This window comes from Narcine bancroftii, chromosome 11, assembly GCF_036971445.1.
Source record: "Narcine bancroftii isolate sNarBan1 chromosome 11, sNarBan1.hap1, whole genome shotgun sequence".
NCBI classification, from domain to species: domain Eukaryota; kingdom Metazoa; phylum Chordata; class Chondrichthyes; order Torpediniformes; family Narcinidae; genus Narcine; species Narcine bancroftii.
Genome location: NC_091479.1, coordinates 100776994 through 100790467, shown reverse-complemented (window position 1 = coordinate 100790467; position 13474 = coordinate 100776994). Strand labels below are relative to the sequence as shown.

The 13474-nt window shown below is 43.0% G+C and overlaps 1 protein-coding gene across 10 annotated transcripts in view; it reads left to right on the top strand.

Moving 5' to 3' along the window:
- The first annotated feature begins 1528 nt into the window (after positions 1-1528).
- Positions 1529-13474, top strand: part of LOC138746223 (plasma membrane calcium-transporting ATPase 1-like) — a 90173-nt gene continuing 78227 nt past the window's right edge. For 2 of the 10 annotated variants that reach the window (XM_069904276.1, XM_069904278.1), the window contains exons 1-2: positions 1529-1651; positions 2848-3103. The gene's annotated coding sequence lies outside the window, so the exon portion shown is untranslated. Of the gene's footprint in view, positions 1652-1673; positions 2068-2685; positions 2806-2847; positions 3104-13474 lie in introns of those variants that run through there. The other 8 variants (XM_069904277.1, XM_069904280.1, XM_069904279.1 and 5 more) reach the window with 8 other exon arrangements.

Below are 13474 nucleotides of genomic sequence, written 5' to 3'. Positions count from 1 at the left end.
AACCCCACAACAAAATGACCGCTTCAAGGTTGCACAGGTCACTTCCGCTCCGTATGGACTGCATAGAATGCAGAAAAAAATTCTTTAGTCAGAGGGTTGTGAGTCTGTGGAATTTGTTGCCACAGGCAGCTGTGGAAGCAAGGTGTATTTAAGGCAGAGATTGACAGGTATTTGATTAGTCCGGGCATCAAGGATTATGGAGAGAAAGCAAGGAGTGGGGCAGAGTGGATGGATGGATCAGCTCATGATTAGAATGGCGGAGCAGACTCGTTGGGCCTCCCTCTGCTTCGATATCTTGTGACTTTGTGAACACCACATCACAGTACAGGCCCTTCAGCCCTCGATTTTGTGCTGACCTATATTCCTACCCCCAAAAAAGCCCTTCCTACCTCATAACCCTCTATTTTATACTATGCATAATAATCGTTTGTCCACGTGTTTGCATGTATTTGGACTGAGGACCGGAGAACGCTGCATTGTCTAGTTTTACTTATACTATCAGATGATAATAAACTTGAACTTAAACATCAATTGCTTGGTTCCAGTTGATCTTTTGTTGCATTGAAACTCTTTATTCTGAAAATTGTGCCTTGAAGGGATCAAGCCCAAAACACGGGTTGCGTGTGTTTCTATTACATGACAATTGGTCGTGGTGGTGTCTATCCCTCGTTGTTGAGGATGATGAACTTTGTCCCGTTTTCCAGAGAGTGAAGATACCTGTGTGTGTATTTGTTTAACGTGTCCTTGATGTTGCACTCCAAGAAGCACATGATACTTCACCAATCAACCGACTAGTCACGATGGCACGAAAACCACGACGATTGGAATGGACGGATTTGATGCAGCCTTCGTCCGCCTTCACGGCCGTTGAGTTCAAAGTACCTTAGTCTGCCTGTTCCACTGTTGAGGGATTGTTCTTTGTCAGGGACCTCACCCTTGACCTTACCACCATGGGTGGCCCTACCAGGAGGAGAGTTCCAGAGGGCATCGCTCTCAGGGTCTCAGGACCACACAAGCTTCTCCAGGACAAGGTAGAAGGACATGAGACTCAAAAGGCCGACATGGCCTGTTTCTGCTCCGCAAATGGTAATATGACAGTAAAGGAATCGAATATAAAATGCACTGACCTGCTGAGTTTCCCCAGCATTGTGCTTTTACACAGACTTTCGTGTTTCACTCTAAAAATTGTGCTTTTTGCACCACTGTAGGAATGTTATAGATAAGTTCATCTCCTTGCAGAACCTTCTCACTGCACGAGGTACAATAAACAAACAAATGTATTTTGGAGATTGAATCTAGTAAAGCAAAATAGTTTTAGTCTCTTAAAAAGTTTTTGTATCAGTTGCAAATGTTCACCACTCGTTTCACTTTCATGGAGAGCAGATTGACTGCAAACCCCACGCTGCTGTCAATCATCCTGCAGGGGCTCACGTGAAGATGCCCAAGGGAAGGCGGAGCTGGTGCTGAACGAGGGTGGGGCTCAGCCGCTACGTCATGGAAACAGTGGCGTCAGACAGCAACGCCCATCCACACCCCGCAGCCTATCGCCGCCGCCGGTCCCGCCCAGTCCGCCGGATCGCGCCCAGGGAAGGAGGCGGGACTCTTTCCTCCCAATGGCAGGGCCCGGCCGGCCGATCACGTGAGACGGCAGGTCACTGGGGGAAGGGGAAGGGGGGGGGAATAGAGATGAGTGGCGGTGCGTCGGCAGGTGGGGGGGTTTTTCCGACCACCTGCATGCAGCGGGATTCAGCCCCCCCCCCCCCCCACACCTCGCACACACAACACCCCGGTGAGGGTGGGCGCCGGCCGAGCCTGGGCCTCGCATTAACACCCGGCCACCGTAACCGAGGCATGTGGGCTGCCGGCGCCCCGTCCCTTCCAGCCCCTCTCCCCCCTCCCCCGAGGGAGGGCGGGGGGGGGGGGGGCCGTGTTCTCTGAAGGGGAAGCCCAGTGAGTGTCCCGCCCCCCGGGGGGGTGGGGGTGGGGGTGAAGTCGTGCCAGTAAGATTGCTCCCTCCGGACCCTTCCTTTGTGCCCGCGTTGTTTCCACCAGGATCCCCTCCACCAGGTAAGCCGCCCATGCCCCCCCCCCACCCCCCCACTTGAGGGAGAGCTGGGCTGCTTCCACGGTGCAGTCCTCCCCTTCCCATCCCTGATGAGGGGCTGAAGCTCGGAACGTTGCCTCTCCCTGCGACACCAAGTGCACCAGCAGCGTGTTTACCGGTGTGCTCCAGCCTGGAAGGGCTCAGGCCTGGAACGTGGCTCCTGGCTCGTTCTATTCGCTCGATAAAGGACCCAGTTTGACCGGCTGAACGTCAGCAGCATTTGCATGGTCTGGTTGGGGATGCCGGGGTTGTCCTGCACCCTGTGTGCAATATATTCCCCAGGCGAATCAGTGCTGTTTATTTACTGTTTGCACCCTGAGCTTTGCAGATGACAAGTTAGACTTCACCTCTCTCTCTCGGTTCCTGTCCGAGGGAAAGCCGGGCGTTCCATGACCTTGAATGGAACTGGTTCAACTGGCACCCAACTCGTTGTGGCTTCAGCCCCTGAAGCCGGATGAGAGGCAGGAATGTTGAGGGAGGGGAAGGGGGGTAAGGGAGGGGAGGGGTAGGGAAGGGAGGGGGAGGGGGAACACCCCCTCCCCCTCCCCTCAATCCACCTCGGGGGGATTAAACCAGCCCTGGCTTCCATCTGGTGGCGAAAAATGGATTCACCAGAGGTTGCTCTGACAGTCTGTGTCAAATCCGTGGCATGAGGTAGCCGAGGTGCATCTGTCCTTGAACAACTTTGTCTTCTTGGATCGGTTGGTTGTCCCGTAACATTTTTACCCCTCCCCTTCCCAAAGGCAACAGGCGGTGCCCTCCTGATACCTGCATGGCTTCCACATCCTCCTCATCATCCATCTTGTACCACCAACGTCTGTAATTATATCCGTATTGAGAAGACGTAAGTTCCTTCATGAATCATCCCCGAGCCGGGGCGAATGGGCCGGTGTTAGTTCGGAGCGGGCGGCTGAACGTTGAGTTGTCCTGTCCTGTCCCTGTCGCCCGGCGCCTCCCAAGTCTTGGGTTTCATTCATCGGCTCCCGATCTCCTTGTGGGGTAAGCATGGAACGTTGCAATGTGAGCCGAGGGTCCCGGGCGGGCAGGTCCCGCTGCCTGGCTCTTTATTGCCGCTGCGGCTGTTGGACGAATGGCTCGTCCTATTGCTGAAGCACCATCGCGGCTTCTGCAGAGCCCGGGACAGTGCTCTTTACCTTCGACATTTCCCGGGCACCAGAAAGGTGGTGTGGAGGAGAGGGACGCTTCCAGGCGCCGCACTTGCTGAGGAAGCTGTGAGAGAGGGTGGCCCTTTGTAACTTGCTGGGGAGGCGATACAGATGGATTTGGAGCAGATTGTAACTTTCTGGGGGGCTTGATCACGCTGGGGGGGGGGGGGGGGGGGCTTCAGTTTGAGGCAAGAACGACCCGAGGGTCTGCAGTTGTGGCAGATGCAATTCACATTTTTAAATTAAAACTGGCTTATGACCAGATCAAGTGATAATTTAACTCTGAAAGTCGGAGCATTGGGGGAGGGCAAACGAGTCGGAAAAGTGCAATCGTGGGAACGTTGCTGCTCACTCGTTGGATCAAAAGCCTGGTCTTTTTAAAAAATCTATAGAATTGAACCCAGCCAGAAAGTTGGGTCTCCAGACCAGTCAACTTCCCGAGACCGGTGAGACTCATTTCCCGCTGTTGGAGGGTTTTTGGGGGGGGGGGGGGTCGCTGCCATTATCTTGCCAGAATTAGTTCGCCATCAGTCATACAAGGTTTACGTTCACTTGTCAATGCGAACGGTGTTGGTTTAGTCCTGTTGAATCGTGGTCGGGTGAGTGAAATGAGAAGGGCGAGGATCTGTGCCCCTCCGGTCCTGACCGTTCTGTGCAAAAGGCTTCGTGGGCAACTTTCACTTGCCTCCAAAATTGGAACAAGCAGCGGATTGTGCTTGAAATCTTTAAACTGATAGCCGAGCCTGCATGGGATGAACGACCATTCAGTAAACTTAATGAATGGTATCTTAATCTCCTTCAGGATATGTTCATGGGCATAATTTGAGTGATTTTAATGAAATTGGTATAATATCTAAAATAACAGGCTGAACTATACCAATCCTTTGATTTTAAAACATTTATTACTATTTTTTAAGAGTTTAAAAAGTGAGTTTGGGGCAGATTGAGCAAGTCACGTATTCAGCCATAATTTCCACATTTCCAAATGCCTAGAATTCGTGCATAACCTGTTTTGTAGCCTTTTTGGTAGGACCAGATAAGTGTATGTCAGATGCATCTCGCCCTGAAAAAGTGATTGCATTTATCAGTGGCATCCACACAAAGAAATTAAGACAAACCTTATTTCATCTTTTTTAAAACTTTGGTTCGAGCGTTCTCTGAATTTCCTGACAGCCTTGAATAGACTTGGCTCATTGCTTCCAAACCTTAACTGAGAGCTTTCCAATTCAATCCAAGACATCCTATTAACGCTGCCGTCATTTTGAAATTGTGCTGTTCCCCCACTCCTGCTGAAATTTGGTGTTTTGGGCGAAAATAACTTTTCAGAATTTCATTTTTAAATCTATTTCGACCAGAATCCGGTTTATCCTATCCACATGTCACGCGATTTGTTCTTTTGTAGCAGCATTATTGTGCATTACAGGTGCAAAAATTCTACAGAATATAGCTCTGTAAATAGAGTGTTTTTTAAAAAATATAATAAATGAATGGGAAAATAAATTATGAATCTGATTCATATGAAATTCTCACTGGCAAAATTGGGTGGTCTGTTTAATTTGACTTCCATAAAAGTGAATGGTAATATTGTTGATGAATTTTACCTTTTGCAGACCAAAGGTCTTCCCTGTTTTTGATATTTAACACTGAATACTAATCGAGTTAAATGTGGCTCCAGAACTGAAGGTAGAGAATGGAAATCCAGTTCTCGAATATGACTTGTTGAAATCAGAACTTGAAATCAGACAGCAGACAATTTATTGAGTGCATTCATTAGTTACATAGGAGGGTTGACTTGTCTGTTTCATGGGCCAAGACCATTTGCTGAATCAGTAGACTAAACAGACTTAAAATGTCATAGTTGAGCTTTAGCACACATCATAAGGTGACTCGTAACTCCAGAATTTGATTTATTTCACTAAATTAAGCAGAAGTGAGAAACTTCTCAAGTATGACATCATGACTCTTTGACTTAACAATTTTTAGTGTAGAATTGATTTAAAAGTGGAAGCTCAAGTAATGTAATAAAATCCTAATAGTCACAAATACTTGAATCGATTAACAAAACATCTACTCTGTCTAAAAGATTTCAGTCACAGTTGAAGCAGGTGTCAAACTCCTGAGATAAAGGAAATGAAGGAAGGGTTGCTTTAACTGAGAAAGTACACTGGGATTCAGCAGATTCATTTGGGGACAGCTAAAGAAGCAATTTATAACATGGTTCACTCTGTAGGAATGGTGTCGATCTTTGTAACATCCTGACAACAGCCAGCTATAAAATGGGTTCATTGGTTTATTCCATCCCACCAATAGGCAGTGGCTGATTTTATGAACAATTCTACATAATTTGATGTAGACATGCAGCACTGGAATAGGCCCTTCTGAGCCACTGCTGCCCAATTAACCTGTGAGCCCTGTACATTTTAAAGTGGATCACCCGGAGGAAACCCACGCAGACATGGAGAACGTACAAACTCCTTGCGGACTCGAACCTGGGTTACTGGCCCTGGAATAGCATTGCACTAACTGTGCCACCAGCAAGCCTTCTGAATTAAGTGAATCATTGAACTTCATCTTTGCTGATGTTCCCATTTGGGATTCAATAACCTCCCTCCTCCCCACCACTGATTATTGGAATTCTCCATACAAAAGCTTCATTGCAAGAGGAGAAGGGAGGGAGGCAAGAATAATCCAATTCAACCTATTGATCTCTCCACCTTGATCACTCTCACTAATATTAATATCGTTTGGAAAGCCAGTAGGAGAGGATGAGTGGTCTCTGAAATATAAACAATTGTTTTTTTTTGACAGAACATAAATTCCTTACGCATGTTTTTGCTTGAGTCTTTTATTCTTTAATCTGCACTTTTGGTTGCCGTGGTTACAAATCGATGAGCCTGGTTTCTCCAGTTTTGATGCATGTGCAATGGTTATAAAATCAAAATTATTTAATAGTATTGCAGCTGCCAAAGACCAATCAATTCCAACAGGAGCACTGCAGCACAAATAAGGAGAGCAGCAATTTTTTTGTGGTGGATTTCAGACGACACCCTCGGTAAGACTCTATAGATGGCTATCACAACAATCTTTCAGCCCATGGGAAGGTTTCCAAATGTATGCATGATTTGATCACTGTAGTTTGTCCACCCCTTCTTCCCCCACACCCCCCCCCCCCAAATTTCCACAATTAACTTTTATGTTATAAGAGAAGCCTTTGATTGGGAGACCAAATACCTTAACTGAATGACCTTGATTTTTAGAGGGAATACATAGAATTCATAGACCTCTGTTTTTGACCACTTTATTCCCATTTTGTCTCTGTTTCAAAGCTTGCTTATGTCTCAAGTTGCCTTTCTTTCACAATGTCAGGCTGAATGGTATTAAAAAAGAAATAATGACTTTCATATCTCACAGAGAATATTAACAGTACAATGTAAAGAGGTGCAATTTATAATTGGACTAGTTGAGGTCTTCATTATGGTGACATGCTGCAGAGTGATGCTGCTACATAGCTCTAGTAACCCCAGTTTGATTTTGATCTTGGCTAAGTGGGTCTCTCTGGGCTTTGTGGTTTCCTCTCACATTCCATGCTGGGTTCCCTGACCACCTCTGAGGTAGTTCAGGGTCCCGGTTGTGTTCTGACCAGGTTGACCTGATTGGACCCTTTCAAATCACCACGTACCTAGGTTGTTAACTGTGCAAATTGCCCTGTTAACCCCATTTCATGAGGCAGTTTGAAAGAGCCCAAGTTGACTGTCTTAATTATAAATTCCAAATGTAGGTGGATGGCAGGAGAATCACTGGTCACTTGATGGGTTGCAGGAATGTTCTGAGGGCCAATGCGGACTTCATGGGCAAGGTGGCTTTGTCTGTTGTGAGAATCGGGAAAATTGGGATTTGTTTCTATATTTTACAATTGCATCATTTGGTGGGAACATTGCTTTAATTGAGGTGACACTTGGTTGAAGAAAGTTAATATTTAAATGTTGGCTCTCTTTAATTTAAATGGTGTTCCCTATTAGGTGAGAGTATCTCTGACGTTGCAGCAATATAGATTTTTCCTGCATGAAATGAAAGGTGGAGTCCACATTTCATTTGTAACTAAACAAGCAGAGCCAGATATTCATGTTTTATTGACATGATTTGTATTTCTCTGCCTCCCGTGTAAATAAGAGCTAGAGCCAGGATTGGTTTAAAACCTTGGTGTAATGGACTTGGGGCAATTAATTCAAATGATCTTCGTATACCATGTGAGCTTCACAAACTCTTCTCACTGGTACCCTCAGGCAGAAGGTACAGAAGCCAGAATGTCAGCACCTGTAGCTTCTTTCCAATAGCTATCAGGCTCTTGAACCTCCCCCTTATTAATCCAATCATGGATTGTTCCAAAAGCACAAAAGGATTGCTTTTGCTTCCTCCTCCAACGTGAATTAACTGTGAATATTTATTATCTTGTGTATCTTTTTTAATTCATTTAGGTTTACTGTTTGTTTTTTGCATACCTATTCAGCAAGTGAGAGTTTTTGTGCACATGTACATTGTTTTTTGAATTTATCAATACAGCATGGTAACTGGTCCTTCTGGCTCATGATCCCGTACCACCTAAATACACTAACCCCATATTTCTTTGGAATGTGGGAGGAAATCGACGCATTCATGGGGAGAATGTGCATACTCTGCTGGATTCGAACCTGGACATTGTGATAACTAACTGCTGTACTAATGCTTCCACCCATTGTATTATCAAAATGGCAATAAGTGGTGAGTTTATTGACATATTGTACAATGTAAATGTGCACTAAAAATTTTGATGCAGCCAAACGGGTGTCTCTAAAGAAAAACTGGTAACCTAAGTAAATTCAAGGAGACAATAAAAAAATACATAAGACAGATAAATATTCACAATAATTCTTGTGCAAAAAAAGTGACACCAAATCCTTTTGTGCTATTTGGAGGAAGGTTCAAGTCTGATGGTTGTTGGAAAGAAAGCAGTTGGTCAGATAATAAATTATTGTTATTCAGTACAGATTTGCAGAAGTTTTCCCTGTTTGACTTTAGGTTGGTTTTTAATTGGCATATTTGACAAATTGACCATGACACCATCAGAGTTTTAAATTTTGTTGAAGTTTGCGTTGCACACTGGTCATTTGATTTTCATTTAATTCTTTACGATCTGTGGTTCCTGTTGGCTGGTGGTGGGGGGGGTGACACTCTATGAATAAAACAATATTACTTGAAGGCAAAAAAGTCTCTCCTTACTGGTTAAGATGAGTACATGACTAAATTAAATTTCTATATTGGAAAAGAATTGTGAATATCAGTGTTCAAAAGCATTGTCATTGATGTTGGAACACTGACTTTTGGGGAAAAAATATTCACAGCCTAATATTTTAAATTTGCATTTTCTCAGCTTTTACTTGGTTTTGTGCTGTATTCGCCCTTTTTCTTGAATGCAATGAATCGCTGTTCAATTTTGCAACAAATTTCTATCTTGCCCAGGGAATCAATTTGCCCAATTAGCGCCCCACTGATGCAGCAGGTTGAAAGGGTCTGATCTGGTCAGTGTGGTGCAAATCCAACCGGATCCCTGACCTACTTCAGAGGTAGTCAGGGAACCCAGTTAAACTTACCCAGGGCATGTCCACTGGCAGCTTGAACAGCAAAATGGCTGACCTGGTTACTCCTGTGGCGTCGGTGCTTGCATGCTGGTGTCACAGGGAAAACCTCTGGGTGAAGTGCCTGCCATGGCCGGTGGCGGAGAGAGGGGTTGCTGCCACAGGGTGGGGTGGGAGAAAAGGAGGTTGCTGCCAAAAGGGAGAGAGGGGGTGAGCCACAGTTTGGAGCAGGGGGGGGGGGGGGATATGAGGTCGCTTCCATGGGAGGAGAGGTTGATGTCGCAGGTTGGCGATTTAATGGGTCAATTTCCCCCTATAGCTTAAAAGGTGCTGGAAGCACCTTTGCCCCACTAATCGCACCTGGGTCCCAGGAGGGCTACCCTGGTGCTGCAGCTTAAAAGTGCCTAATGTTGCAGACATCTTGTCTATAAGTACAGGAGATAGCTCCACGGCATTTGTTCTTACCAGTCATGACTATCCTTCCCAATTCCACTGTGATACTCTTGGTTTTTACAGACTGTAAGGTTCATTGGTCTCTGGCTTAAAGCAATTAAATGCATCTTAAGTTAAATGAAAGGGTCTCCTTCATTCAACTTTTAGGTAGAGAATTCCATTACCTGTCACTCTAAAAGAGTTTCTCCAACTTCCCTCTCTAATTGATTCTCCAATTGATTCACACATATGGCGCCAGTTATTGGCCAATGCATATGATGGGTGCCTTCACTTCACAATGGGTGGAACAAAAACATTTTCAGACAATGTCGTCTTGCATCTAAAATGCTACCGTTTTGGAAGTTTCCTTTCAAATCTGCTCCTTATTCACTGTGCTGTCAAGTGAGGGGGTTGGGGGGGGGGGGGGGGGGAAGCTATCTTAAAAATGTGACATCCTTAGTGCCTTATGGAAATTGCTGCCTTTAGATGTCTTGGAATTAAGGAGTAGCATTTAGGGTAGCATTGAAAACCTCAAGTTCAATTGTCCAGAGTGCAGTGAATTTCTGCAAGAACAGTGGAAGGAGCACCTAATCTCCAAAACCATCCACCAACCTGCAATCCCACCTTTCTTTGGCAGAACTGGAACTTCCCACATTAGGCTTATTAATTACTTCAATCCACAGAATTTAAGTAGATGCAAGTCATTCTTGATTTCAACGGATTGCTGAGGAAAAGATATAGAACAGCTCATTTGGTATTTTTTTGCTGTTTTGGCAATGCTTCCTTTTCTATATTATCTTGACTAAAAGTACTTTGGATTTTGCATTGGTTGACCTGCTATCTTTAGGGATCTGTGGATATGGATTCATATTTTAAATTCCTATTGTGTATTCTTTTGGCTTGCTTGCCTTTCCAATCTACTCTTTGTCCACTGATGTGACTTAATGGAGGTCTTCAAGATTCTGAGAAGCATAGATAGGGTGGACAACAGGAGCAAATACCAGATGACATCTGCATAAGTTGAAGGGAGGAAAGTTTTGGTGGAGATATCAGGGATAAGTATTTTTAAACACAGTAGTGGGTGCAGAGTAAGTTTATATAGTTCAGCCCAACATCGTAAATTGAAGGACCTGTACTATGTTGTAATATTCTGTGATCAATTGATTTAGTTTTCAAGATTTGTAAATTATGTAATTGTGCCACATTAAATAATCATTAAATATCACAAAAAATAAGGGATGCTGTTGGGCTCTCAGGTCAAATCACCTTCATAAATCCAGACTATTTTACTCTGCATCCTATAGCTGTCAAAGTTGCCACTTTATCTGAACCCATGGGATTATACCTTTTTAAATTGTCAGGTGAATACTTGCCAAAACATTGTTGAAATTATATCAAACATGCGACTTTCATTGTCCCACATCATTAAGTTACAAATATTACTTCATAGACACAGATTGTAATCAAGGTTTTGTGGCCATACCCATGTTTTCTGGGAGGAGCAAGAGTACTGTCCAGTATAAAATTGCTTCTCTAATCAATGCTGAAGAATAGAAGAATGCTCCTGCTTCGCCAATCCAGACAAGTGAGCCATGACTGCAGTTTTTATTGTCTGTTTTATTATGCCTCATGCAAAACAGTGATGTTTAATTTAGTATTACTTCTGTTACTTTTACAATAGATCTAAGATCTAATTTGTTGCAACTCCATTTTGGTTTTCTCAAGGAGAAAAGAGTATTTCTACTGATCTGTTCAGGGACAAGTTTGGTTACTTCCACAAATTCTCAGGAGTTATTTTGGATAGTATAAGCTAAAGGAACAGGTATGAGACCAGAAGCCAATGAAAGTAATAATAGTTATCAAATGAAACTGGCACAAGAATTAATGCCAAGCTAGTTTTGGATGTGAACATATATTTGAGCATTGAATGAAATAGCAAAATTGACATATTTGATGTTTGTAACTCGAAGTACTGTATTGTTTTAAGAATATTTGGCTTTGAAGCAAGGGAGAATTGCTTGCTGGTCTGCAGAGGAATTTTTAGAACGTAGATGGAACATCCAGATTCTTTTAATCTGCAAAGGAGAAAATCATTAAAATGAAATCTTCCTTGAGGCTTATTTGTACTTCTGAGATATGAAGATTTTGAATGAGTACTTGGACTTAATGTAGATCATTGTAAATCTGTAATTGTCGACTTGATTTGAAAATACTGCATTGGGCTTGGCACGTTAATATTTGCCAGGGCAGAATTTTAAGCAAATTGCTGTTCCACTCTCGTGTCAGTAAAGACAAGTTGTAAAGCCAAATCTGCAGTTGCATGTTTGCCTCATCTTCTCATTAATAATTGAAATGGATCTGTCCATATCATATATTTGATCCACTCTTAGTGTGCTTGTCAATGGATGGAAAAATTATTACATCAAAAACCAATGTGAACAAAACAACTTTGATTAGTTTGTGATGACTGATGCAGAAACCGAATGTTAGTTTGTTTTTCTAGTTTAAAATAAAATTATTTGAGCTAGTGATTAACTATAATTATTGTTAAATGTGCAACATATTTTTCCCTAAAATGCTATTGCACTAAATGAGTGTTGTGTTAGTTCATTTTCAATAAGTGTAGAGTTTCATGCTTTTTCCATTCATGTTTATTATATGAAATGCAAGCTCCGCACTTTCCCAGGTCAAGTGAATTAGAATCCTAAGCACTGATAATATTTACTATTTTAACATAAAATTCTTCACTATTTGACTGAGGGAGAAGTAGTAAAAGTCTGGTATAATGATTGCTCCAAGTTGAGGTAGATTGGAGAACTTCAAACTGTAGCTAGATGTTCTATAAATGTAGTGTTTGTTACTGGCAATGTCTGATCAAGGTATAGCTTAGTTTCCTTGCACTTCACCTTGAGCAGAGCATACAGGGTGTTTTATTGCTCAATGTGATTTTTCTGATAGAATTTTGTAATTATTTTACCAATCATCGCCACCAATATTTAATATTTACGTTTCCTAGTTCTAGCACAGAAACAGATACCAAGGTCCACTGAGTCCACGCCAATCAGTCACCCATTTAAACTAATCTTGTATTAATCCCATTTTTAAAACTGCATTCTCTACAGTTTTCCCCTAGGTTCTACCATTCACGTACAATGCTAGGTGAAATTTAATGGGCCAATTCATTTTCTAGGGATGTGGAAGGAAGCCAAAGCACTTGGAGGACTCTCGTATGGTTATGGGAGAACATGCAAAATCGATGCAAGATTGGAGATTGGTTCTGGGTTTCTGGCAGTGAGAGGCCTCTGCTCTTGTTGCTGTTTCACTGTGCCACTCTTAATATTGAAATCATACAAAATAGGAATCAAACTAGCCTAATCAGTAATGTACAAACCTTTATGGCATTTCTATATTTCCCTTTAATGGTTACCATTATGAAAGAGAAATTCTAGAAACGTTTATGGTCAGTGACGATGATTCCAAGTTGATGATGGGTGCTCCTTTCTGCATTGGGTGCCAAATTGGAAGTTGAGAAATCTGCAGTCACTTTTGGACAAAAAGGAATGTTACAAATTTGCATGCTCCCTGCAGGAAGCGAGTAGCATAGTTTGGAGACTGGATGTTCAGAATTTGTTACTGAGTCACTGTGTTTCAAATTGGGAGTATTATTGGTGATTCATTTTATAGCATTTAATGTTTTGAAAATTTGAATGGATTTTTCATTTTGCCTTGACCTTTTGTAGTAAATTGAAGCGAATCTATGGTTTGTCAGGCCATGTATAAGCTCTTATTTTTCAGTTTATGCATTAATGTATCAAATCATTGCCCGATGTGTATTGCCTGGTTTGTCTCATGAATAAGGAAAAGCTGTTCTTGAATGACTTCAGGAGTAAGGAGCGTAGCTTCAATACCTTGGGGCAACTCTGGCACCTCCTTGTCACCGTTTGTAGTGAGCTCTGCACCCTTGATGACCTAGAAATGAGCTTCAAAGGCCTGAGATGTGTATGGTTAGAATGAAAGTTCTATTTCGTGCCACTGAGAGCTAGTTGGCAAATTGTACAATAGCAGTGGTCTCAAACCTCTTAGAAATCTGAGTTGAGCGGCCTTGCAGCCTACTTCTCTTGTGGGAAAATGTTCATTACTTTGAATTCCACCAATTTGTT